The sequence below is a fragment of the Tamandua tetradactyla genome, chromosome 8 (genome assembly GCF_023851605.1).
Source record: "Tamandua tetradactyla isolate mTamTet1 chromosome 8, mTamTet1.pri, whole genome shotgun sequence".
NCBI lineage: Eukaryota > Metazoa > Chordata > Mammalia > Pilosa > Myrmecophagidae > Tamandua > Tamandua tetradactyla.
The window spans coordinates 64219998-64247305 of NC_135334.1; positions in this window are offsets into that span (position 1 = coordinate 64219998).

Sequence of the window (27308 nt, forward strand, 5' to 3'; positions counted from 1 at the left end):
ACCTGCTCAGGGCACAGCCTCCATTCCTAATTAGCTAATTGCTCCCAGGCTACATTCCAGGAAATGAATAGGGGAGTAAGCAGCTACTATGCATGAGGTACTTTGCTAGTCACTGAATATATTTCTTTTCTTATAGTCCTAGAAAAAATGTGCACTTTTCTCTCCAGTCTGCCTTATGGCAGTTCTCGATTTCTGACTATCTTTGGAAATGGGGAAGAAAAATATGTAGGAAGGCTAATATGTTTTAATAGCCCATGAAGATTTCAGAGCTTTTCCTGCATTACTCAAGTTAGTCCTCAGAATAACCCTGACAGGGGTTGCACAGAAGTGCAAATTAAGGTACGGAAGGTTAAATAACTTCCCCATAGTCATTACAGACAGTAAGTAATTACAGTAAATGGTGGCACTTGACTTGACTTGAATCCAGCTTACCTAACACTATCAGCTCACAGCATTCTGTCTCAATACACATAAAAATAAATGCAATTTGGACCAAGGCACCAAGAAACCTGAACCCAAGCCCAGCGTCTTCCAGTGAACTGATGCTGTGAAGGAATATTTATTCTTTTGCCATAAACAGCACATGAATTTATTTCTTAAATATACAACTAGCCAGTTTACTCCTCGTTACCTATATTAATTTTCTACTGTGGCTCTAATAAATTAGCACAAACCTGGTGGTTTCTCATTCAACAAGGATTTATCATCTTACTGCTCTGGAGATCAGAAGTCTGAAAAGGGGTTCCCTGGGTTAAAATCAAGATGTTGGCAAAGATGCCTTCCTTCCAGAGACTCTAAGGGAGTCAGTCGCCTTGGCTTTTCCCAGATTATAGAAACTGCTTGCATTCCTTAGTTTGTGGTCCCTTCCTCCTTCTTCAAAGCCAGTATTGTAGTGTTTTTCAGTCCTTGAACTTGAATTTCCTTCCTCCTTTTTGTAAGTACCCTTGTGATTGCATTGGAGCCACCTGGATAAACTAGGATAATCCCCTCATCTTAAATTGCTTAATGTGATCATATTAAGTCACTTTTGTCATATAAAGTTGCATAATCACAATTTCTATGGGTTAGGACGTAGACATCTCTTTTTGGAGGCAGGGGCGTATTCTGCCTACCACCCTACTCTGTTCCTATCTACTCTGTAGGATGCTGCCTGTAAGGGATATGCCATCTCTTGGGAATAAAAAAAAGTGTGTATATGTGTTTAAACTTAGAATTTCTATAGCATATTTTATCAAAAGATTCTAAGCCATCGATTAGTTGATTCAATTTAGCTCTGATTCACTTTAGCTCTTGGTCTGATCTGATTCTTCAGGGGAGAAGCAGCTTAGGAAATTCCACAGCCAATACTGCGCTTGGATGACAAAAGGTGGATAGAGACGGCCATTGTCTAGCTTCTTCTAGAGAAATTGGGCACATTTAAGTAATTCTCCAGTCCAATATAGCTTTAGCTGTGTGTTGGTTTCTTGGTTTAGTGCCTTTTATTTGTAAAATCATAATATCTGTATCAAAAGATTGTTGTGAGGATTCAATGAGAAAATGTCTCCATTTTCTAATAAGGAATCTAACATATTGTCTTTTAGTCTTTCATTCATTTAAAATGTTCTTGATAATTTTGATAGTTTGAAGATTTAAAAAAGAAAGTCACCAAAATGATACATGGTCATGGAACTAAGCATTATTAAGTATTTTCCATGTGGCAGAAATTATACAGAGTGAGAGGTATTCACCAAGGAAGACAGAAGGGAACCCTGTCTCCCGAGTCTTCACTTTCTGGTAGAAGAGGCAGATGTTAACATATAAATTAATCCCAATTTGATCGGAGTTGCAAAGAAAATGAACAGTTGCTCTGAGACTATGCAAGGGAAGCAGAGACCCTAACCTCCTCAGGACTAGGGTGGAATCAGGTGAGTCTTCTATAGCGAAAAGAGAAAAGGCTGGAGAAGAAAATAAAGTACCTCAGAATTCAGGGCCTACTAGGCCACACTAAGGCACAGAAACATGTGCTTCATCAGTAAGTGTGAGAATGTATCTGCTCCTCAATGACACAAAATAAGTGAGCCTAAGACCAATGTACATTCTTTATTCCTGGCTGTGACTTCAGCCTGATTTGCTTTCTGTTTTAGCAAAGGAGTTGGTTTAACTATGATTATGAGTTTCAGAAAATCCCAATAAAAGTGGTATAAATATGGTAGGGTTTTTTTTGTTCATTTTCTCTCTCATTCACACAGATGTTCACAGGTAGGTTGTCTACAATGACAAAGACCTGAACTCCTTTCACATTGTGTTCTGCAGTAATGGTGTTTTATCCTGAGGTGTTTCGTGATCCAATGCAGTAGCTGGTGCTCCAACCATTACTTCCCCATTCCAGCAACAGGAAGGAAGAATGGAGAAAGAATGCCATTTCACCTTTATTTAAAGGCATGTCCCAGAAGTAATTTATATTGTTACAAGGGAAAATGAGAAATACAACATTTATTCTAAATGCCCTCATTTTTTAGATGAAAAACCTGAGGAATAGAAAGGTTAAATAACATGGCCAAGGTCACACAGCTAGTAAATGGCAAGTTCAGTTTTACAACCAAGAAAGCTTGCACCAGAGCCCGTATTTTCAAGCACTATTCTATACTGCCCCTCCTCTGGATCTCTGGAGATGGTATCACCTGTGATCAATTTTGAAAGATGAGTAGGGAATTGATCAGCTGAAGAAATTGGAGGTAAGTGCATCTCTGTACAGACAGGACAGTATGGGCAAAAAGAAGAGGTCTCAATGAACTCAGATGTAAATGGAAAAAGTCTTAGCTCTCCTCATTGAGCTATTCTGAAGAATCAGTAAGATCAAGTGGATAAAAGCACACATTTCAGTGCCTGCTACTGTGAGAGTACTCAGTGAAACTATGTTCAACCAAAAGCCAAAACATATCTGTGAAGGATTACACAAGAACCATGTGGGATGTACTAACTTCTGTTAGGGGACAGCATGACTGAGGATATGATAATGATGTAAATGTTGATTTACCAAAGAATGTGATGTCATCTCTTATAAAAATTTAATTACAGACTTAATTCCAATTGCCTTCCACCTAGATTGAAAGGTAGCTGGAGGAGAGCAATGTAGGAAGAGTCACACTGGCAATATGTTAATTGTAGAAAGGTGTCTAAATGGAGGATTACAATGATTTTTAATTGTGCTCATTATCCTTAGAAATTATCTGCATGGGTGACAATTTAGTACAGACAACATTTTGATCACGTGAAATCACCAAGTCTATATTAAGGATGCAAGCAGGAGGAACTCCACTTTTCCCTTCCTCTGCCTAACATTAAACTACTTGAACAAATCTATTCATACTTGCCCTGGGGTTTAGACCCATTCCCTTCCTGGCTCTGTGACTATCCAAGCCATAAACTTAGGCACAGAATCCTAGAAGCTGAATCTGTCTCAGGAATTAATGTGTTCAGCTCAACTATTTCATGGATTACCTCACTTAAGTTCCAGGAAAAAGTAACTTCCCAAACATTACAAGGGAAGATTTAGGTTGGGACAATAGATTAGTTTTTGGTTCTTTGAATTATAGGAGCAGCAAGGAAAAGAACTAAAGCTATTTGGAGTCAAGGGCTCTTTCAGTATTTTGGGCATAAAGGACTCAAGGATATAAAACCATGATCACAGAGCAGAAAATAATCTTGAGGAGCATTTATTTAAATTGCTGTTATCTGTGTCCATATAACATTTAAAAAAAAAAAACCCCTTATTTTCATACACATTCCAATGCCTTATGGTGATTTATGTTATTTCTGTTTGCCCCTTCCCTCTGTCCTGGTTATCTTTTGTCTGTTCCTTTAAATCCACTGCCTGCCCTTCTCCATACTGTTCTCTCCTCCACAGGGCTAACATGGAGTTTTCTCTCTTCCTCTGACTTGGTTTGAGTTCTACAGATGAAACTCAGTGGCAGGAGGGAAGAGGTCAGACAGTGAGATCACATACCAGTGGCTACCTACTTCCCTCTACTGAAGGCCACAGTTCCTGCATTTGTGGTTGGTGAAGACCCCTCAGGCATCTGAGGCTTGGTGTACTGGTCAGTTTTCTTAAAACCAGTCCATACCTTGGTAAATAGTCCCTTCCTTCAACTCTCTTCAAATAACACTTTAGAGGGAACCATGTTCTTCCTGTCTGGAGTTTAGCCAACACACTTGATTGCCTGATATACCGTCCTGAAACTATGTGATTTGCCTTCCTAAATAAAGTATAAATAATAAATAAATAAATGCACTTTTTTTATATCCTATATGTTATGAATCTGACCAAGTATAATTTTTCTTGCATTTATTTTTAAATTCTGATACATAGTTTTATACTTCTCAGCTATTTCCTGATTAAGCATTTGTACATCCACTTAAATTTAACTATGCTTAAACCATTCAACTTACTAGATCCTGACACTACTTCTGGGGATTTTACTTATGTTAGTTCCTATAGTTTTCAAAACAACCCTGAGATAAATATTACACTATCCATTTTATGAAACCGATGCTGGCCTCAGGGGATTTAGTGACTCTATTATGTTTTCAGATCTGAGAAGAGTGCCAACATCACCACACCATTTTGCAAACATACACCACTGGAATAACATACAGAGAATGACTAGTTTTGTGGAACTTCATCAGCTTTAAGAAAAGACTACTCATTGTTTTCTCTTAGTAAGAACTGCAAAGGGAATAGTAGGAGTAAAATCTGTTCAATTAATATTCACCCCCAATTTCAGAGGGAAAAGCTTCAATGTAAGGTTTTAAATGTTATATGTGGGATAAGAAGCTTCATACCAGTTTCTACAGACTATTATAGACAGAGAGCAGCTTCATATTTAGAAAAAGCCCAAGATTAATGCTCAGGACACTTGATAGATGGCATATATTTGTGAAACTATTTAATATTTTGTTGGCTCATAATTGTAAAATTATTTAATATTTGTTGCTTCCTAATTTCAACACCTCTGCTTGAGGTGTCTGCATGGCCTACTAGGTTGTGAGCTCAAGGACAGGGTCTATTTCTTATTCTATTTAATATTTGGGCACTTAGCCTTCGGTACAGAGTAGGAAATGAGAAGCCACGTGTTTCTCCACCTTCTCTCCAACATGTATATGTGTGTGTGAATATAAATATTTCCATGTGAATCCCCATTATGATTATCTGAATTCAATATTATACTCCTCTTTCAATTGTTTAAGATAATGTCCCAGAAGCAAAGGAGTCCCCTGTACAAAACAGTGTTCAATGAATAGCAAGTGGGAAATAACTGTGTGCTAAATAAAAAATATACTAAAACTATTTTTTGCTTTGTTAGAGATGTTCTGGATTTACAGAACAAGCATTCATATAATTCGTCCATATACTATCTATTATTAACATGTTGCATTGGTGTGGAACATTTGTTACAATGGATGATGGGACACTTTTATAATTATACTATCAACTGTAGTCCATGTTCAACTTAGGGTTCATTGTTCATGTTGTGCAATTTCATTGTTTAAGTTCTTTTTCAGTAACATATAGACAACCTAAAAATTCCCTTTTTAACCACAAATACAATTCAATGTTGTTAATTTCATTCACAATGTTGTGCTACCATCACTACCATCCATCACCGAAACTTTTCCATAGTCCCAATTAGAAGCTCTGTGCATTTTAAGCCTTCACTACCCTACCCCATCCCCTGGTAACCTAATTCTGACTCTATGGTGTGCTTATTCTAATTATTTCATGTCAGTAAGATCACATAGTTGTCTTTTTGTGACCAGCTTATTTCATTCAACATGTTGTCTTCAAGTTTCATCAATGTCATTGTACGTATCATTACTTTATTCCTTTTTATACTAAATAATATCTCAACATGTATATATACCTGATTTCCTTTTTCTATTCATCTTGTGATGCACATGGGTTGTTTCCAACTTTTGACAAGTGTGAATAATGCCACTTTGACCACCGGTTTGCAATTATCTGTTCAAGTCCCTGCTTCCAGTTCTTTTGGGTATATAACTAGAATTTAAGCAGTAGATAAGTGACAGGATTAGATCTTCTCAAAACACTCTATATTGATCTCTGATTCTAAATTGACAACCTCTGAAGAAATTTCTACACCTTTCGGCCAATGTCACTGTTCTAGATTGTCAAAAATTAAGAGATAGGGGTGAAATTGCCTAGAGTAACTTGGCTACATAAAATGGATTCTGGAGACCGAAAGAAGCAATAGTTCGGTAGTAAATAGCAATATTAGTAATGCTACGCCACCTTCTATGTTCCTGCGTGAAATCGAATTTGTATGGTTTATGTGGAAAGTCTATCTGATATGCATAGCTACTTGTAAGCTGTTAATATTTGCATACCACCATGGATTATAGACTCTAGCAAGGTCATTTAACAGTTACAGGGCAGAAACTTTCCATTTTGTTAATCACTTACAACTCTAATTTCACACTACATCAGTCCTTTTACTCTGGTCCACAGCCCTTCAAAATCCCATTCTAGAAATCCATGGGAAAACATCTGTTCACAATGTGCTACAAATAACACTGACACTCCCCTAAAGTCAGAAATTTAAGAGGCAGAATTAACACTTTACTTGCAGTTTCTAATCCCCATCTATATCCATTAGGAATCATGTGTCCTTCCCCCTACCAGCCATCCCCAATTGTCCATTTACAATTTTATTTTTTTAATCTGCCATCTGATAACCTCTTCATAGTCATTATTCCTCAATCTTTTCCTTTCCAGTTCTCAACTGTGCTCCAGTTCAAGGGCTCACCACAGCCCCTGGCTTCGATAACTAATTAGAAACAAGTCTGCAGTTATGATTCTTAATACTCTCTGGAACTTGCTCCAGTCCGAACCATGGATAAAAGGCTCCCCAGCCTTCCACACAGTTCCACCCTGATGTGTCCCATAGAGAGAAAATGTTCAGAGAGAGAGATCCAGAGAGTATAGGCCCCTTCAGGATTCTGTGCCCATTTGATAGAGACACCTGTATGTCAAGTTTCATTTTCAGTCACTTAAATGTCTCAGAAATTAGTATAAGCTCTCAACGCAGACTTGGCAAAGAAATTAGAGTTGCAAATCTTTTCCAGATTGGAAGTTTTTATATAGCTTCTTTTGTTGAGAGCAAGATAGCATGGAAGAGAAAGAGTTAAGCCAAGGAAATCAAACCAGTAAATCTGACCATAAAGTAAATGAGCATCACATTTTCATAGCATTCAAATAAAATAAAACAGCTTTGCTCCCCATTCTTACTCTGATACTTTCCTTCCCTACTTTCTTTCTTCCTTTTTTTATTGCTTTATTCATTCTCGTAAGGCAGGGTCAGGAAAAGAAGATTCATCTTGTATTCTCTTAAAGTGCATTTGTTGGCAGCTGCATCATGGTTCTGATTCCACAATGAAATCCTGTTGTAATCCAATTTTTCAAATAAATATGAATATCATCAGTTACCAGTGAAGCACAGGTTGTAAGAAGGCCATCAAACCAATGAAAAAGAACCCATTCTTTCTTCTTTTCTTTTCTCTGAGTATTTGATGGTATCTGGGCTGTTTTTTGGTATCTGGGTTGTTTTCCTCCAGATGACATCACCATTGTTTGTTGAGTGTTTCTGTATTAGCTGAATCCTCAGCTTTGGTTGGCACACACAATAGTCCTTCTAAGGATGAGTGAGAGCGTGATATGGAAGGACCATAATCACTGAATAGAACATTAGCAATCATATGCAAATGTAGAAAAAAATACTCAAAATTTTGCAGTGTTTTTTAAGTAAGGTTATAATGACCTTTTCTCCAAACGCTGATTTCATGGACAATCATGGCAAGTGTTTACTGCTTTCCATCCTGTCTTCCTTCCACGATCTTTTTCACCAACAGTAGATTTCATTGATTGTCCTTTAACCTCATATCAAATCCTCTCTTTAATTCATTTTATTAACCGTTTATTATTAAGCACATTAATTGCAAAGGAGTCTCTCATTCTTGTATTTGCCCAGTGAAGATGTCTTGCATTTGTCTCTCCAAAACCACTCTCCACCCCTCTCAAACTTGTTGTACGCTCCAGGGCTCCCTTGAGCTCTGGTTTCCAGTTAAATTCCATTAATGGGAAGCAGTGGCTATAGATTAAAGGGAGGGAGGATAGTAAATGCAGAACATTTAATTCCACTGGCTTCCACCATTCTTTAACCATAGCTTCTGTCACAGCCCATCCACAAGGCCCTCTCATTTCTGGGTTCTGATAACTGCCCACTCTGCTTGTCCTTCAATGGATGGTGTATTGGAGCTCCACTGTTCTTAGCTTGGGCACTACCCTATTCCTTGTGATTATCTTTATATCCAAATTTCTTGAATTAAACCCTCTTCAGATTATCCTAATTTGAGGATATCACTTATTTCCTGCTTGCCTGCTTTTAACTGATATATTCCTCATTGTCTTCGGTGACCTATGACATTTAATGATATTCCTTCTGCCTGAAACTCTCCCGTATGCACTTGCAACCCCTCCCCACTTCCAAGCACCTCACTTCTCCCAAGGTCAGTGATCCTTTCCTACACCTATCCACCATTTCCCACACTTTTAAACCCTCTTGTCTTCCTCTGTGTTTTCCTTCTTTTTTCCCCCTTTTATCTATGCCTGTTGTTTTATAACATACATTATCATTCACTTAGGTATGTTAATTTTTTTTTTTTTTCCTACACTAAATGTCAGATCCACTGGGCAGTGATCTTGATCTGTTTTGTTCACTGATATATCCCAAATATCTTGGTACCTGGCATATTACTAATTTTTTTCTATACCTATCATTTTATAACATACATTATTATTCACTTACTTATGTTAATTATTTATTTTCTTTCTCCCTACACTAAGTGTCACAGCGTAGGGGTCTCGATCTGTTTTGTTCACCAATCTATCACAAATATCTTGGTACTGAATGAATAGTGAGTGCAGGAACGAATGAAATCTCAGCTTGGAAAATGTCTTCTTTCATAAAACTTTTCTAAACCTTACTTTTCCACACTTTTCAGTCCCTTCATTTCTCACACTACATTATAAGTTCTGTAAAGAAAAAAAATCATAATTCTTTTCACAGTGTTTGCCATAAGAAGTCATCAATATATTTTTGATGAATAATAAATGAATGAACAAACAAATGAAAGCATGAACAAAGTTCACACCTACTGTTATAACAAATAACCACAGTAATTCAATTAATTAGCTGCTCTGGTTGAGAGAAGCATAGTGTACTATGGGAAACCAAAGGAGAGAACCCCTCCCTGATTTTCTAAAACAGAGATTGAGTGGATGTTCAGTGGAAGCCCCTCAAAGGAGGGTTGCAGAGACATGAGGAATAATTAGGATTTACTAAGGCAGGTAGGTCTGGGGTGGGAGGACAGAGTTTTTGGATGTAGAAGAGTCTGTGTGATTACAGTGTGATGAGGGAAACAATGGCACAATCTGGGGACAAGAGAATGATTGGGTGGAGTGGAGTTTAAATGCAACCTGGCAAGGACCAGAAGCCAAGGCTGGAAAGTTTAAGAGGTAGTAGTTCACAGAAGGCCTTCCAAGCTCTGCTAAGACTCTTAGACTTTATCTTAAAAGTTAAGGGATGCTGGCATATTTAAAATAATGAAAATCATTTTCACTGTTAAAAATAATAAACTGTAACCCTCTCTTCTAAATATGTTAAGATCACTAATTTTCTAATTTCCCCAATAATTTCTTTTTAAATCTGCACAAATCTGCCTTTACTCATATGTACTAAAAAAAGGTTTAAAACATGGGTACTGTCACCATAGGAGACACCTTTGCCATTAGATTTGCTTTTCTATCATCCTGACGCTATTCAGATTTTATAAATTTGCTACAATTGTATGTTTTCTTTTCCTTTTATGGTCCTTCTCCCGATACACATTTTTTTCCAGTTTGCAGTCATTCCCAAATCTGTGACTCTATACATGCTATTCCCTTGCCGGGAATTCTGCATATTCAATTCATTTCCTTCGTGGTAACTCATGCTCACTTTCAAACACCCAATTCTCATGCAAAACCTTTGCTGTATCTGACAGGGCCAATGAAATGCTCACTCTTTTGTATTCTAGTCATGTGCTTCTAATTGTAGCTGTCAAGTGTACAGAAATTATCTGTGTACATATCAGCAGGTCAAAGAGAATAAAATCCCCCATGCCCCCAACTTTGTGATTTTCGTAGTACATAGCAAATGGTAGATGGTAAGTAAATGTTTGCCAAATAAAAGAGTAAAATAAGAGGGAATAAATGGTGTGATCAGATGAAGACCAGTCAAAGGTGAATGTCTGAACGTGACGTGAGCACACACAGCAGAAGTAGTCAGCCATCAAGCAATCGATGGCATCTTGAAGAGCATCTGAGAGGGAAGTTGTTTCTGTTCCATGTTCAAGTTGCAAAATTTCCATATACTAAATGGTCAGATGTAGCGTCTGAACCCAGTGGAGTTATATGAGGTTGAGTGAGCTCCATTCAATGTTTACTTTATATTGAAAAATACCCTCAAGTCTCTAAAGACTAAAATAGTTTTAAATGCAGTCAATACATAAATTAAAAGTACATTGGACAGTAGAAACAATGATAGACAAAGAAGTATGTGTTGGGTAATGTGTGGGAAAGGTAAGGTATAGAAAAGCATATGCATGCAAGTTTTATCCAACATAAAGTCCCTAGGAGAAAAATGAATGTAAGATAAAATTCTCTTAGGAGGCCTCCACAGGGTGGCAATTGCATTTGCAATTTCAGAAATGGCTGTGTTTCCTGGAAAGGAAAAAAAAAATATCTTTGACTTACACAATGACTTGCTGGCTCAGTTTTCTATCATTGTTATCTTAAAACGCCATTTTCTCCTTTGGAGTTTAATGGGAAGAGAATGTTGCAAAGAGATCATTTAGATTCTGCAAACATTTACTGAATGTTGGTGCACCAGGCCCCATGCTGGCTGCTTTCCAATTCATTATCTCATTTAATTCTCAAAATGGCAAAGTGAGGGGGGTGGGGTAGCATCAGACACCTACCTAAGTTACTTGTGAGGGAAATTTGGGCAGGAGATATCGCTTGCCAGATGACTGGCAAATCTAGGGTTTGAGTCTAGGTCTTCATGCTCCATGATCAGAAATCCTTTCCCTAAGGATTGCTACTCTTGCTTTTCTCAGTATAAAATGAATAATTGCCTAGGTCGTTTAGATCACGTCACTCTAAGCGCCAGTTTCCTCATTTGCACAGTGGGATGACAGATTATAATACATGCAAACATTATAATACTGACATTATAGATGAAGAAATTAAAACACAGAAGGACAAAGGATCTTATGCATGGCTACATAGCAAGAAAGTTGTGGTATAAACCCAGGCAGTTCTGCCTCAGAGTCCATACACATCAGTTATATTGTTTCATAGTATTTTATGTTTTTAACTTATAGGATTTTCATACAGATGAGGAGTTAACAGTTTTTGGCAAGAAACCAAGGCTCAATAATTAGTTTTTTATTGACATGTGAAGCAAGTATATATATGCATATATGTATACACACATATATAATAACTAGTAATGAATATAATAACCTTGACTACAGCTTATTTTGTTATTATTACTTTATTATTATTACATTTGCTTCCAAAGTATCTTCAGCAGAACAGTAAGCTCTTCAGATTTAAAAAAAAATACGCTTGTAATATGCCTGTTAGCACATTAAAAGCTCTCTGAACGCTTGCAGCAATGAAAACCATTTAAATTGTTCAACCGGAGTTTTATATGAGGAAAAATTTAGGCAAGACACCTTGATCAAGCATCTGGTCTTCAACCTGGCAGGTGCTAATAACTTGCATGTCATCAATTCTCCGGGGTCTTCCATTGACTTGCATCTGCCTAAGTCAGTTGAGATTTATCAGTAGCTACTGGGTCCTTTGTAGAGAGAGATGATGCTACTTGAAGATCAAGGACAAGTGTTGACTTCCCAGAGTTTTTCTTGCCGGGAGACTTTCACTCAGAAAACAATGTTAAGTCAGGTGGTTTCCTGAAGAGCAGGTAATAAGAATAAAGGGTGTTGGCTCTCCTGTGGAAAGCTCCCCTTGAATTTTACCATATTAAACAACAACAATTCTCTGTAAAGAAAGACACTCTTCCTTCCACCCCTTACCACCTCTGTGGCCTGTAGCAATATATGCAACCTCTCTGAACTTGAATCCCTGGCTGCAATCAGGACATGATACAGGGCTGTTTTGAGGATTAACTAAGGTGATGTAAACATTCTTAGCACATATTGACACTTGGCAACTTCTAGACAATTTTAGACACTTTCCCCTTCCTATCAAAGGACTGTTTCTGAATAAGGTTCAAGAACAATCAGCTAAAAGCAAAGAAACCTATATTACGTGTGTATAAAAAGAAAGGTCAGATTTGAAAATGGTTGATTTTACAGTTGGCTCTGTCAAAATGGCCAGGATTTGTTGAGTTACTGACTGCCCAACAGTAATAAGGAAGCTGGGTCTCTAAAATGGTGAAAATAAAACCATCTCAAGGAAACATAGAGGTTGATCCAGAATTTTTATTTACAGTCATTCCTTCTATTTCCTTTCTGATTCCCACCATTGACATAACCCCTACCCCAACTTTGCTTCCGCATTGATTGTTGGCTTCTGAATGAATTAGACAATTCTATGACATGCTGGCTACAACATCAAAATTTGAAGTCATGGCAATACCACTGAAACACTGACTTTGCATTTGAATGATAGCTGCTTCTTAGTGAATACCTACTATGTGCCACCCTTAAACCAGTACTTTTATGTCAAGCTAATCATGATTTCCTTTTGCAAATGATAAAACTATAGCTGAGAGGTCACGTGACTTGCCCAAGAAGACACAGATTTAAGTTTAACTTCTAGACATGGTATATTTACATTACATTACAGCTGCAAGTTTGCAGTGGAACCACTGGTTTCTGTCTCTGTTGCTAGAGAGTGCATGTTGCTTAGAGGTGGAAACTGTCTCCTTCAGCGCTCCATGTCCAGTGCCCATCCCCCCACCCAGCAAGCAGTGGGCGTCAGCAAATATATGGAAGGGTAACATGGACAACAATTGGAAAACAACATCTCAGGGCAGGTGTTAACAGTGTTACTACTGTTTCTTATTTGGACTAAGAAGAAAAACACTATAACAAATCTGGTTTGAGAATAATCTACACAGAGCCTAGACATTATCTAATCTCCAAATCAAGGAATTAAATTTTCATCCTCAAAGTTCAGTTTCCTTTGGCTTGTGTGTCAGAAATGATATTCACAGATTAGGTTCAAGAAAAGCTAAGAAAATCAAAGATCCCTCTGTCTCCTTTCTTCCCTGTAAATTTAAGATCATGTACCAGGACTGCGAGAATGAGGGAGAATGCATTTCACAGAATGTGACTTTTATTTCTTTCTGGAAATAGTTCATCCTTTTGTAGTCATCTTGGCAGTAACAGGAGACAGTGACGAAATGGTTATGGGCTTACAGGAGGGAAATGGGAGAGTTTGGAGAGAGCCTTAAAACATCCAAATTCTTTGGATTTTATTCTGAGGTAGGAAAAATTGGAGGGTTTTAAACAAAGAGGTAGCATGATATGGTTTAAGTTTAGAAAGGATCACGTAGCTGTTTTATGGAGAATGGACTTTAGTTCAATGGGTATAGAAGCAGGGCTACCTTGTTTTGCTAATGCAAAGCTCTGGGCAAGAGATGATGGTGGCAGGCCAAATTTCACAGGAGGTAGGAGAGAGATGCTAAGAGCTAATCCTCTCCATCTTGTTTGATGTTTTAGCAGTTTGGAAAACCAGTAATAGACATTTTGTTCTTTTGACCCAGTTATATCTGTCTGCAATGAGCTTGGAAGAAGAGAGTGATTATTCAGGATAAACATCATTATTTGAAAAGTATGCTCTGTATGAAAAGTATGAGGGCAGGAATCTTGTTGTTGTGTTTTCATTATGTCTCCAGGGTTCTTTTTAACATGGTGGGTATTTAATAGAATAGTGGGCAATAAAAGGGCAATAAAATGAATGAAAGGAAATGTACTATTTGTCAACAGAAATAAGCTATTTATCAAAAGGAAAGCCATATAAATAAAGTTCAGGTCTTTTTACTTTGGTCTAATTTTATTCTCTTTTTTTTTTTTAATTGGTTTGAATGATGTTATACTTTTTTTTTCAGTCAGATCAGAGGACATATTAAATTGAACCTGCAAATAAAAAAAAATCTGAAATTCATGGGATGGAGCTGTCTGATTAAATAATAAAACATAATTATGAAAGATGAATATTTGTAGAGGGAGGGTCGTACAAATCCAGAGTTATGCTGAACTGTCCTTTTCACCCATTCCATCACTTTCATGTTGAGGTTCAAAGCCTCAGGTGAAGGCACGGAAGTAACTACAAGTTAATTTGGTTTATTTTCCAGTGTGATTTGACGACTGTGTAAAGGGAAATTGCTTTAGAATTACTGTAAGCTCTTTCCTTGGTTGATTTTGGCAGATTGAGATTCAAGATAAAATGGGGACATTTGGTACTTAATTTGAGAAACCTTTTTGATGAAGTCCAATATGTTTATGTTCCATGAAATATAGCTCAAAAATGAAAGTAGAAGACAATGTGGAAAGATAATTAGAAATAAAGATTTATTAAGCAATTTCATTATTTATGGCCACTGCATAACTTTTTACGTCTTAATAGTTATAATGGTTATCCTTTTTATTCTTTCTTCTATTTATGACGCACTGGTTCCTTTCCATATAAGAATGCTAATGTGTGTAACTTAAAATCTCAGGAGAATATTTATTTTTTGTTGCTCTATTTTATAGATTTCATCTTTAAAATAATTTCATGACTTAGTCTCTCCTTTGGGAAATCGCACATGAGGATTGGACATAATTGGTACATTTCATATTTACTTTCTGATTTGCTCACACATTCTATTTAATTCAAGGGTTTTCATCCATTTTATATAAATTTACGGAAAGTGCTAATTCACATGCAACACAGGTTTTGACCCATAATAAAGTCTCAACTTTGCCATTTACCAACCAGGTAACCTTGATCAACCTCCTTTTGTATCTGGACCTCTCACTTTATAAGATGGAAAAAATGATGCCTACACTGCAATGTAGTTTTGAGGAATATAGGAGTTGATATTGTACTCAAGCTCCATTTCCCCATGACTAGCTCACAAACTGCTGCATACATGCTCTGGTCAAGCCCTATTGTTGATAATTTCCGGTCAAGCAATCAGTGCTCAAGGGAAGACCACTGACTTACTTTACTTTCCTGTAAATAAAAAACATTAAATAAAGAGAGGTAAAAATAGGCCTTTCTGTTGTGTAAATGGACTAGTCCAAGTTAACATTAAGTCAAAATAGAGCAGTATGTAAACATTTCCAAGTCTTCCTTGTTCAAGTATTAAATATGTGGATTGAGTGTGCAAGAACATGCTAAATGCAGAGGCTACAGAAATGTATAGTCCCACAATTTCATCATTAAGGATTCCTGTTAAAATGGAAGAGTCCAGTTCTCTGCAGTTTAGTTTAACAAATGCTAATTCAACATCGGTTAGGCACTAGACATGATGCTTAGTCCTTGAAGACTCATTTCCTACCCTCAAGAAGCTCAAAGTGTAGGAGACAGGGAACTGAGAGCAAAGCCAACTGTTTTCCAAATATACATGAATAGACCTAGATTTTTCAAGAATGGGAGTGTTTAGAACCAGGTTTCTGTTCAAAGAGGAACTCAATAGCCTGACATTGACTCCAACAAGGACAAATTGTCAATCATATATAAACATTCTTCTCATATACCAGCTCCCTATGTTCTTGATGAACTCCACTTAAAGGTGATCGTGCCAGAGAGAGGTTCAGAGAGGCAGCATAATTTAGAGAGGTTAAAAAAATCATGGGTGGGGTAGGCTTTTGAGTCAAGCAAAGAAGTCCACACTCTGCCACTTACCACCCCTGTGAATAGTGTCAGGGATTCTCTCCCTTCACCTTCTTTACCTTTTTCCCTCAGCTAAGTGGCTACTTTTTTGTCTACTGGAAAAGGCTGAGCATTGTCATTTCTCCTTTGGCTTTGTCTCCACCATTTTCATTGTTGGATGGGAATTTCAGGGCTGTATCACCTATTCATATACAAATCAATACCTTGCTCAGTACCTGGGCCAGTGTGTTCCAGGGCTAAGGCCTTCTCATACTGTCCCAGATTTCAGGTATTTGACAGAAAATGCCTTGAAGTTTGTGATTTGACAATTTATTGTTTCTTTGTTTCATTGAAAATAATGGTGGTGAGTTTTCCACTGTGTTTAATATTTTCAGATATTTTCGGGGGGTTCAATGAAGGAGAATGGCCACCATCTTCTACCAGAAGTCCAAATAGAACTTAATTTAAATGTTGACTTTACCACATACTACCTGCATTTGCACTGATCTGTGTCTCAGTTTTCTCATCTTTATACTGCAGGCAGTTTGATCTACTTTATCGATTGGCAGTGAAAAGTATATGTGGAATACAAGCACAGACATACACACTCACACACACATATATGCTTTAAAACAACTGTAGTAGCTGGTTACCTGAAGCAAAATGCACTTGTGTTGTCACAGAGATAAACCATTCTCTTCAACAAAAACCATCAGTGACAGACATTAGCAGGTATCTAATTTCTAATCTATTTGGAGTTAGCTTCCAGAAAGCCTTTATTTAATAAATAGTTTTCTCTAATATTACACTTCTGTAGTATAAAAATATGTTTCATCCATTCTAAGTCATCTAACACTTTGAACAGTCCTCTAAAGGAGTTTTATGGTCAATTTAAAGATGAGAAAACTGAGATAAAAGAAGTTTAGCCCAAGACTATTCATATAATAACTGTCATAGAACTGGGAGAGGCATGTTAGATTTTTCCAACAATGTTGTGCTCTTTCTGAGAGGCCTCAATTGGATTTACAGCTGGGATTTTACTAAGGCTAGTGCAGATATATGAATAGCTCTTTAAATGCTTTTTGATGATGATCTTAGACACTTTTTATTGTTGAACAAGGCTGTCAACCTTTATAGGAAATCATTTTCTATTGTTTCCTACCCCTTCCCTGGCATCTAGAACTGCATGACCTGCAGGAATTCGGGAGAAATATCCGGAAATCTTAATTCCCAAATTAATTTTCTTTCTAGGAGTGTGAAATTTGGATTCCTTTCCAGCTCATCCAGTTGTGAGATTGCTGTCAAATTTAGAGATTTGAATGAGCTTAAATGATGGTTCTATATGTTCCTGTTTACAATCTCAATTCATTCATTAGTGTTCAGTCAGCATGAAATATTTATCAGGGCACCAAATACAATATGCATTATCAACCAAATTCAGAAGGAAAATAAGCATTATAATATGAAAGAAAGCAATCAGAGACTTCAAGGGATTGACAGAATTTCTTTCTTTCTTTTTACATCAGACTCTATTAAGCACATCTATAACACTGGTATCATGAATTTTATTCCCCTCTTCTAAGCTCAAGTATTACATAAGAAAAATAAGATGAATTCAAACTATATAACCTCTAGAAAATCTTTCAATCCATATTTATAACTTTATATATTTTATTTAAATTCATTTATGATGGTCATACATTTATCAGCAATAGTTTTTAACTCACAAGAGAAACAATAGGTACAATTTACCTGTCATTTTAATATTTAGTGATTTTTTTCAAATATTATATTCTTCTAATTCAAAAGAATCCTATATAATAGATAATATTAAAATCCCAAAGGAAGGCAATTGAAACCAAGGATCAGATGGTGCAAGATCAAATAAATGGGAAATGTGAAGCAAATTAGTGAGTGTATATCCCGTTTTCCTATACCATATATATCCCAGAGCTAAGTATTTTCCAATAAAAAAAAGAAACAATTCTACTTATTTTTGGGCTTTGACATGAAGACTGGAATCTGTCAAATGATGGGAAAGAATTCAAATTGTCCTTTTTTATTTTTTTGGCTTATATTTAGGGAGCATATAAATATTTTTTAAGTTCCAGGCACTGTGTAACCCTTTGAGTATAATGTGTTATTATCCTCATTTTATAGCTGAGAAGAATAAGATTGGTATATATTAACTTGCCCGTTGTCCTACCTCTAGTGAATGGTAGAAACTGGATATAGAAGTGGGCAGCTGAAAGTCTGTTTTCTTACCACAACAGTGTGGTCTCCCTGCTGCCTTCAAGGTGTGTTCAATCCCAGCAAACTCCTTCATCTCTGGGAAGACAAGGATAAAAGGTAAAATCCTGTTATACTGAGGATCTCACAGTCAAATGTAACCTGTTAAGATTTCCGTATTTTATGTGCCGTGTTAGGACTTAGTGACTTGGGTATAAAACTTCCTGAATCTGAGGCAAAACTCTTTATGAATTCCCCAACTTCCAGCAGAATACCACAGTGGTTCCTAAACCAATATATGCCTTGTATCCTTTTTAAAATACAAATCCCTAGGTCTTCTTCTTGATCCAGATGTGGGGCTTGAGAATCTTCATTTTTTGAAAGCTAAAGCATGATCTTTCTGCAAGGTGCTAAGTTTTTAGAAAGCCAACCCAGGACACAGTCATACCAGACCAAAAAATAATTTTAAGATGATATAATATATAATTATATGCATATGTGTTGTTACTTTGACGTAAAATATGTAAGGATAAGCATTTCATTTGAAATTATATATTTTTTATTATTTTTTATATTTTTCTATACATTTACATTTGTGTTAAATTATTAAAAAAAAAAAGAAAACAGTAATAGGACTAGTCAATGGAGGAAATTAGGAGTAATTAATAGTGTAAGAAATTAACCAAATATTTTGTGTGATAAAATATAGCAATATTTTCATAATGTTATCCTCTGTTGCAGCAATTTGTTTTAATTCTTCCCTTTTTTTAAATTTAAATTTTGTAGGCTATATTATTGTGTATTCACAAGTTATAATGTACATAAATGTAATATTTCTTAAAAAGAAAACTCTTAAAAGCATCCTGTTAATTAGATATAATTAAAAGGACCCATGCTGGTTTAGAACCATAATATACCCCAGAAAAACCATGTTTAAGTCCTGATCCAATCTTGTGGAGCCAGACCTATTGTTTAGGGTGGAAACCTTTGAATAGATTTTTTCCATGGAGATATAACCCACTCAATTGTGGGTGTAGCCTTTTGCTTAGTTGGAGATGTGACTCCACCTGTTCAAGGTGGGTCTTCATTAGTTTACTAGAGTCCTTTAAAAGAAGAAACATTTTGGAGAAACCTCAGATGCAGATGCTTGGAGAAGAGAAGAGACAGAGATGACAGAGCCAACATGAGACCCAGACATTTGGGAATGCAGAGCCCAGTATACATCACTATGAGCCTTCTGCATGAGATGTGAAGCAAGCCAGAACTGCAGAGAGCCTTGGGAAGCCAAAAGATGAAACCCAACCCTGGAGAATCCAAGTGAGGAACCCCCACAGGAAACAAGCTGAAAGTAATGGAGCCCAGGAGCAAGGAACCAGCAGATGCCAGCCACATGCTTTCCCCAATAGAGGTGTTCTGGATGTCATCAACCCTTCTTAAATGAAAGGAACCTCTTACTGGTGCCTTAATTTGGACATTTTCATGGCCTTAGAACTGTGAACCTGCGGTTATATGGCTTATAAAAGCCATTCTATTTCTGGTATATTGTATCCTGGCAGCATTAGCCAACCAGAACAGGACCATAGGGCCAATGCTACTAACTTAACTGATACTGCCTATGCTCAATAAAAAAATCATGTTTCTTTCTGTACAATGTTACAATAGGATATATTTGCCTTTTTCTCTTCTTCTAATGAGATTTCTCCGAACTGCCTGCAGCCTTTGAGCATCCTTCTTTTATTTTTGCCACATCAAAGCTGAATATAGTCTAATGTAAAATCCACTTCGCTGTGCGTGCGTATTCTTATCAAGCCTATATTACCTTGGTGCATTCCATTTTGATGGTATCAAGCTAAACGTCCTCTCAGAAAAAGCATCCAAGCATTAAATAATTAACAGGAGACTTTGATACTTGTACAAATTTGTTTCGTACTCTTCATCCATTTTGTACCTTAGGCTTCTTTTGATAGGCCATTTGTCAATCATGTCCTTTGCATCCATACATTCATTATCTAGCCTAACCATGTCTGAAAGTCTCCATTTTCAAACACTCTGAAGCACATTGGATGTCATCCTAAATTAAATCTCTTTTGCTCAGGGAAAATGGTTTTAAGCTCAGAAGTAATTTGAACTTGTGAAACTGAAGAATTCCAAATAACTTACAGTTTGAGTGAAGAAATTGAAAAATTCCTGTTTGATGTGACTGTCTTTTCTGATTAGTTTTTAAATTTCTGTCATAATTTTATTATAAAAACAAAAATTTGTCATTTGTTCAATGTATGAGTTTTGTCACAGCCTAAACATAGTATGGGACAACTGAGGTACAGTCAAGTCATCCTTTTTTAAGCTCTTAATGGCTTTGTCAAAGATTGTTCAACCACTTTTAAGAGATATATATACATTCTGTTTTACTGTAATCCTTTCTCCATTCCTATCCTCAATATATTTCCATATTGTAGAACGATAGTCTTCTTGTTCCACACTTAGAAAATATGGCAGGCCAACAATTAAGCATTTTTTTCTGTGGCTAAAGACAGTGATAGCCGTCTTCTAGTCTCTTATCTAAAGAGACTATTTACTTCCATTTCTATAAGGTCAAAAACTTCATTAAATGCTTCCACACATCTTTAAAAAATTGAGACATGAATAAAAACTTGCATTACAAAAGCTTCATTCTCCCAGATAAAGCACATCAGACCCCTTTTTAACCATATGGTGTACAAGAAAAACAGGACACTGAGCAGGTAAGCCATATTCATTTTCTTTGACAAGTTCATAGACTGAAGAGAATCTGCAAAATTTGCATTTAGACTGTTGAATATGCAAATATATGAGCAAAGTCTAAGTCTAATTTGTATTTGGAAAAGACATCAAGAATCTTTTGTTTCATATTTTCTGCAATTTCATTAAAACTTTCATAGAAATTGAGAGGATGAGTTGAAACTCCTCTTTTCAAGTCAAAATACTTACGAGCCAAGGGGCTCAATTTTTTGTTGCTGCGATTCAGTCTATCCCTCACTATATTCTAGAAAACATGATCATTGCTAAGATTTGACAGAATAAGCTTTACACCTTGAAGGGCCTACTTGTCTGTTATCAAACTTTCCCCTTTTGTTTGCCAGGGAACAATTTAGCTGCAACCTCTGAATCAGGAACTATATCTTTACTCAGATTCAAAGAGTAATTACGGGAACACAGTACTGTGTGTCCCTTCAATGTGCCCAAGCCAATTCAATGACCACTTACTTTCTATTGAGAGTTGTTAGCTCTTCAGAGATTAAAAATTTTCAATTATTTTTAAAGTACTTGCCTGTCTCATCCCAGACATGTGAGATTCAGTCAACAAATACGCATTCACGTCCTTTTCTCCACCATGTCCAATTCCAAATTCTTTTCTGTATATTTTATATTCTGCTCTGTTTGGATGTTTACCTTATCCAACTGGACGTGTCCTTCCATCAGTGATTAAAAGTCTTTTTTTATTTGGTTGATATCTGGGTCATACTGGCATTGGTATTGTAATCATTTTCATTTTCATTATCTGAACTCTTAGAAAACATGGTCACAGTATTCACAAAGTTAAAATTTAAACTAGCACCATCTTAATACATAGCACAACAAGTCTACGGACAAAGTCAGAGATGGACTGTTAACATTCATGATTACAGTGTACTTAAGTCTTGTGCTCAGAGTGATGTAGCAATGGGAGCTGCAGAACATGGTTGGCAACTCAGTGGTCAGCGAAAAATTAGTGACAATGACTACAAAAGATGGACAATCTATGCTGATTATCGGAAAGAGCTGCTCTGGATTATGGGACCAGTGAGGCTTACACGATGAATTTGACTGGTTCAAACAGGCAATGTCTAGGAGATGACAGAGGCAGAGACTCAAAGGTAGTAAAGCACAAGATAAAGACCAAATCCATTCGTAAGGCGCCAGTGTTGCTCCAGTGAGTTAGCTTCTATCTAACTTCACGCTGTTTTTCAGCCTTGACACTTTTGCTAACCATGAACTCACAGGCTGAATCCTCTTTCATTTCCCTCAGTGTTGCAGGCTCTCTTCCTTTCCTATCATGGGTTTGCTATAGTCTCTCTTCAAAAGGTCTTTCCTTCCTCTCTCTGAATAGCTAGCTTCTAGCTGTTCTTTAATTTGTAGATAATTTATTACTTCCTCATGTAAGTCTCCCCTCACCCCCAACTTGAGATGGATGCCTTATAACTCACCTATATGTTCGCTCTGAGACCATTTATATCTTAATACTGGATTCTGAGCATATCCACTCAGTTTTCATATTTATATCTCTACTACCTGGGATTGTTTATGGCATGTTCTAAATTCTTAATATATTCTTGATCATCTTGAATGAATAAATGATTGAGCTATTGCATGAATGGATGCCAAATGTGGTGGCTAACTACCATAAATGTGAGATATTATTTATATTTCCTAGACACATATGAGTTCTTCAATACAGCTCAGTCCATAGAAAATTTGAATCATTACAACTAAATTTTTTTAAGATAAAGTCTTCGATAAATACTCTTTTTCTTAGGTTTAACCATATGTTAAAATGGTTGTATATCAGCAATTTAATGTTATTCAATCTAATAGATTTTCCAGGAGAGATACATTTAATAAACATTAGAAATCACCATACCTAAGGAAATGACTGTCTCCATTTAAAATGCCCTCAAACTTTTAAGATGGAATACTGCATATGTAATTATTACCCTAAGAAAATCACTGACATAAAAAGGGTGTCCTTGGCACTAGATTCTGGATAAGTATATGGAGAAGGAATCTTTTCTTTTACGCAACAATTGCTCAAAGAAGCTGTAACATTCACCAATGGTTTTCTAAAAGCTCGAGGATTGCAAAGGGTAAACCCAGTCAATGAGCTGTAAAATAAGACAGGTGTCTGGAGTTTGTCAGACTAGCCTCAGGTCCATTCATAGCCTGTTTCCTTGTGATGAGTGCTATTATACCATCCACACAAAGAGCACATTGCAGATATTCTGGATTTTGCAAATAAAGGCCACAAAGGGATAGTCTTGTTCTTTATTTCCATCTAACTATTGAATGCTTCATTATATGATAAACAAAGGAAACCATCACCCCTTTCAGGAGAATGTCATTTTTTATTAAGCAATGCATTTGTTTTCTATAACTTTATAACATATTATCACAAACTTAATGTCTTAAAATAATTCCCATTTATTATCTCATATTTCTGTAGTTTAGAAGTCCAAGTAAGCTCAACTGAGTTCTGGTATCACAAGATTGAAATCATAGGGTTGGCTGGGCTGGGTTCCCATCTGGAGCTTGGAGTCCTTTTCTAAACTTGTTAAGGTTTTTGGATGACTTCAGTTCCTTGTGGTTGTAAGAGGTCCCTGTTTCATTGTTCCCTGTCAGATGGGGTGTACTCTTGGCTTGTTTTTATCACAGAGAGTGGGAGCCACCAACATTCTTTCTTATGTGACTCACTCCATCTTCAAAGCAGCAAAGACATGGTGAGCCTTTCTTATGCTTTGAATCTCACTGATTTCCCCTTCTGCTACCAGCAGGAGAAACTTCTCTGCTTTTAGAGGGTTCAAGTGATTATATGAGATCTACAACAATCTTACTTTTGGTTAACTCAGTCAACTGGTTAGTAACCGTAATTATACCTTCAAAATCTTTTTTGCCATCTAACAGTATCATAATCAAGGTGTAATATTTCATCATTTTCACAGTTCCAGGATTAGGGCAAGAAATTTTATAGGACCATTTTATGATTCTGCCTACTGCAAGTAAGCTCATTAATTGAGTGCAGTGGAATTGCAGGATATGGAGTCTCAGGTTAGCAGCTCAAAATCAGCAGTGAACTGATACACAGACAGAGAGCGGGGGAGAAGGAAGGTTGGGGAGAGAATGACAAAGCAAACAGAGCAAAAGGTAAATTGGTTAAAATGGGTAAGAGGTTTATACAAGTATAATTTCTTGTACTACTCTTGTGATTTTTCTATGTTAAATTATAGCAAAATTAAAAGTTACTAAAATAAGTAAATATCTATACGTGTGTCACAACAAATCATTCCTCTGTTCAAAACCTTGCAGTGGCTTTCAATTTCATTCAGAGTAAAAGGCAAAGTCCTGTGTGGCCCTACATGATCTGGTGCCATCTCCTCCCCCACTTCCACAATTCATTTCCTACTACATTTCTTCTTCCACTCCAGTCAAAGCGGATTCCATGCTGTTCTTTGAACATGCCATGCTTCAGTAACTTGCCAGCACTATGACTTCTGCCTAGAAGTCTCAATTTCTCAATTTCCTCAGGTGTTTACTCAATTATCACCTCAATAAGACACACCATGACCACCCCCTATATGAAAGAATAGCATGTCTCCCCACTTATTACTTCCATTCTCTTTCTTTGGGCCTGTTTTTCTTCAAAGAACTTATTGCCATCACAAGATATGTTAATTTGTTTATTCTCTCTCTTTCCCAAATAGACTATAAGGCATTATCTAGAACAGTACCTGATGCTCAATAAACTGAGTAAACTCTCAACACCTATCTTTGAATGAATGAATACTAGCATAGCAGTAAAAAAGACATAATTTCTATTCTGCTCACAGCAAAAGAGCTCAAAGAAAAAAGCTACAGCAGAAAAACCTGATTTCTGGAGACCACTCTTCCAGCTATACCCTCAAGCAAATGAATGTCTATGAAGCAGGAAAGAGATTACTGACCCCCAATAATCCACCTGTGTTTCACAATCCCTCCAAGAGTTTTGGTAGCAAAGAAACAATTCTGTGCCTTTAAAAAAAAAAAAATCAGCAGTGCTCTTCAGAGGATGGAGCCAAAACAGAGTTGATTGAGTGGATCCTGTATTTAAGTGGCAAAACATAAGAGGAGAGAGGTGCCAACTAGAATGAGTACATATAGGTTTAGAATAGAGTGGCAGAGGGCAGTGTGGATAAAAAACAGAGGGTAAGTACCTGGATGGGGCCTGTCTTTATTGGTGAAGTGATCCGTTTACTCCATGTGAGGATTTTTGTTTTGTTTTGTTTTCTATTATATCGTTTATTCTTTCCCTTTTGACTTTAGACTTCTTAAGAGTGGAGACTACTTTTCATTTTATTCTTGTTTCTTCCTCACTGTACACAGTGCATGGCACTGGTGGATAAATGTGTAAATGAAGAAAACTAATATGTGAGTTGTAAGTCACTGGATCAATGAAACCATGAAAAGCCATAGTTGGAGGAAAGCATCAGGACGAACCCAACAGACGGGGGCATTCTGGTCCAAAAATTCCAAAATGTAGCCGTCTGCCAAAGTGTCACTGTACAAGGTCACCCAGCCACATCACTCTTAAGGACGAACTGACTTGACCTTAAAAGATCTTTTTCATCTATTTGTTTCCTATTGTGGGGCAAGGGATGCGGTTTCTGCCCAGGATTTCTGCCATCTAGAATAGGAGTAAATGCAACACCTTTGGAGTGAACGCTTTTCACCTTTTATGTATTCAAGCCTCTCCCTGCTTGGATGTGACCACACTATATGTTCTTGAATCTTTCTTTATGGGAATCACTTTTGGGATCCTTCTGTATTTGTTTTTTTATTATTGAAATAACAAACCAACAGAAGAATTACCTCAAAGTTTCCATGGGTCAGGAGTCTGGGTAAATTCAGCTAGTTTCCCTGCTCTAAGTCTCGAAAGAACAAAATCATGGCACTGGCTGGACAAGATGCATATCTTGAAGCTCTGGGGATAGAATTTCTCCCAGGATCATTCAGGGTTTGGGCAGAATCTAACTCCTTGAGGTTGTAAGGGTGAGATTCTGGTCTCTTAGCTATCCTCTAGCCCTCACCCTTAGCTTCTAGAGACCTCTTCTGGTCTTTGCATGTGGACCTCTGTATCATAGAGCCAGCGATAGTTTATCTAATCTTTCTCATATTATCTTACTGATATTAAGTATGAGATCATACTGTTAATGAAATCTTTGTAGACTCATTTCCCGGGGCCCTAAAATAAGGTTCTCCTACTCAGTGTTAAGTATTTAATGTTATTTTTGTGTTCATTTACTTAGTCCCTATATACCTGATCACCTTCCCTGTCCCAGGCACTTTTAAGAATCTCTTCTGATAGAACCCCTGCCCTTAAGGGCTTTACAATTCAGAGGAGAATCATATAAATAATTGGATGTTTATAATCCAGGGTTTTAAGTGAGAAGTTCTAGTTAAAACACGGTGGAGCACAGGGACGCACAGAAATAGTAGCAATGCCAGAAAAGGTCTGTGTTGGATGCCAATCTTCTGAGCACGTGTCAAGATTGTTTTTGTGTGTGTGTGTGTGTGTGTGTTTGTTTTTTGGCAGAAAGTTGACTTTACTATAGCATAGCTGATTAAGAGAGAAACCTGACAGATTGTGAAGGAACTATAAACCAAATATTTTATGCAGTGTCAAAGGCACAAAAAATTGATAAGCACATAGAAGAGGAAGTTTCCACTTAGAGAAAAAGGCGAACACATTTGAACATATGACACCTCTCTCTGACATAGTGCACATGCATTTATTCTTGTTGCAGAAAGCCAAGTTAGTGTGACTTTGATGTGTGGGGGATTTATTTATGTGGTGGGTGGATTCAGCTTTTCTGGTTTAAGTAAACCCTAAATCCCTCTTTTCAAATTAATTCAATATAGGTCTGTTGATTTTTCTCTAAATAATTGTTTCCATTTTCCTATACGCAGATCTCCTTTACATTTTAAGAGGCCCACCTGTACAATATAGGCCATTGTGATTAGTGTTTTAATAATGCTTTACAGGACAGAACAGTATCTGTTACCACTGCAGGTTTCAAAGTTTTTTTGGCCAGTCTCTTTCAAAATCTTTACAATGGATGCTCTGACAATCCTCAGCAAAGTGTCTGCCACAGATAAAGCCTTGATAAAGTATACCTAATTTCTTTGGATATCAGCATCTTCATCTGAATTAACAATTTCTCAAGGCCTTTATTATACAGAGTATTTTAATTATAATTATTGAAAACAATGAAGAAAATAATTCCTGACAAAATACAGCATTTAATGGCGTATTATTGGCATAAAA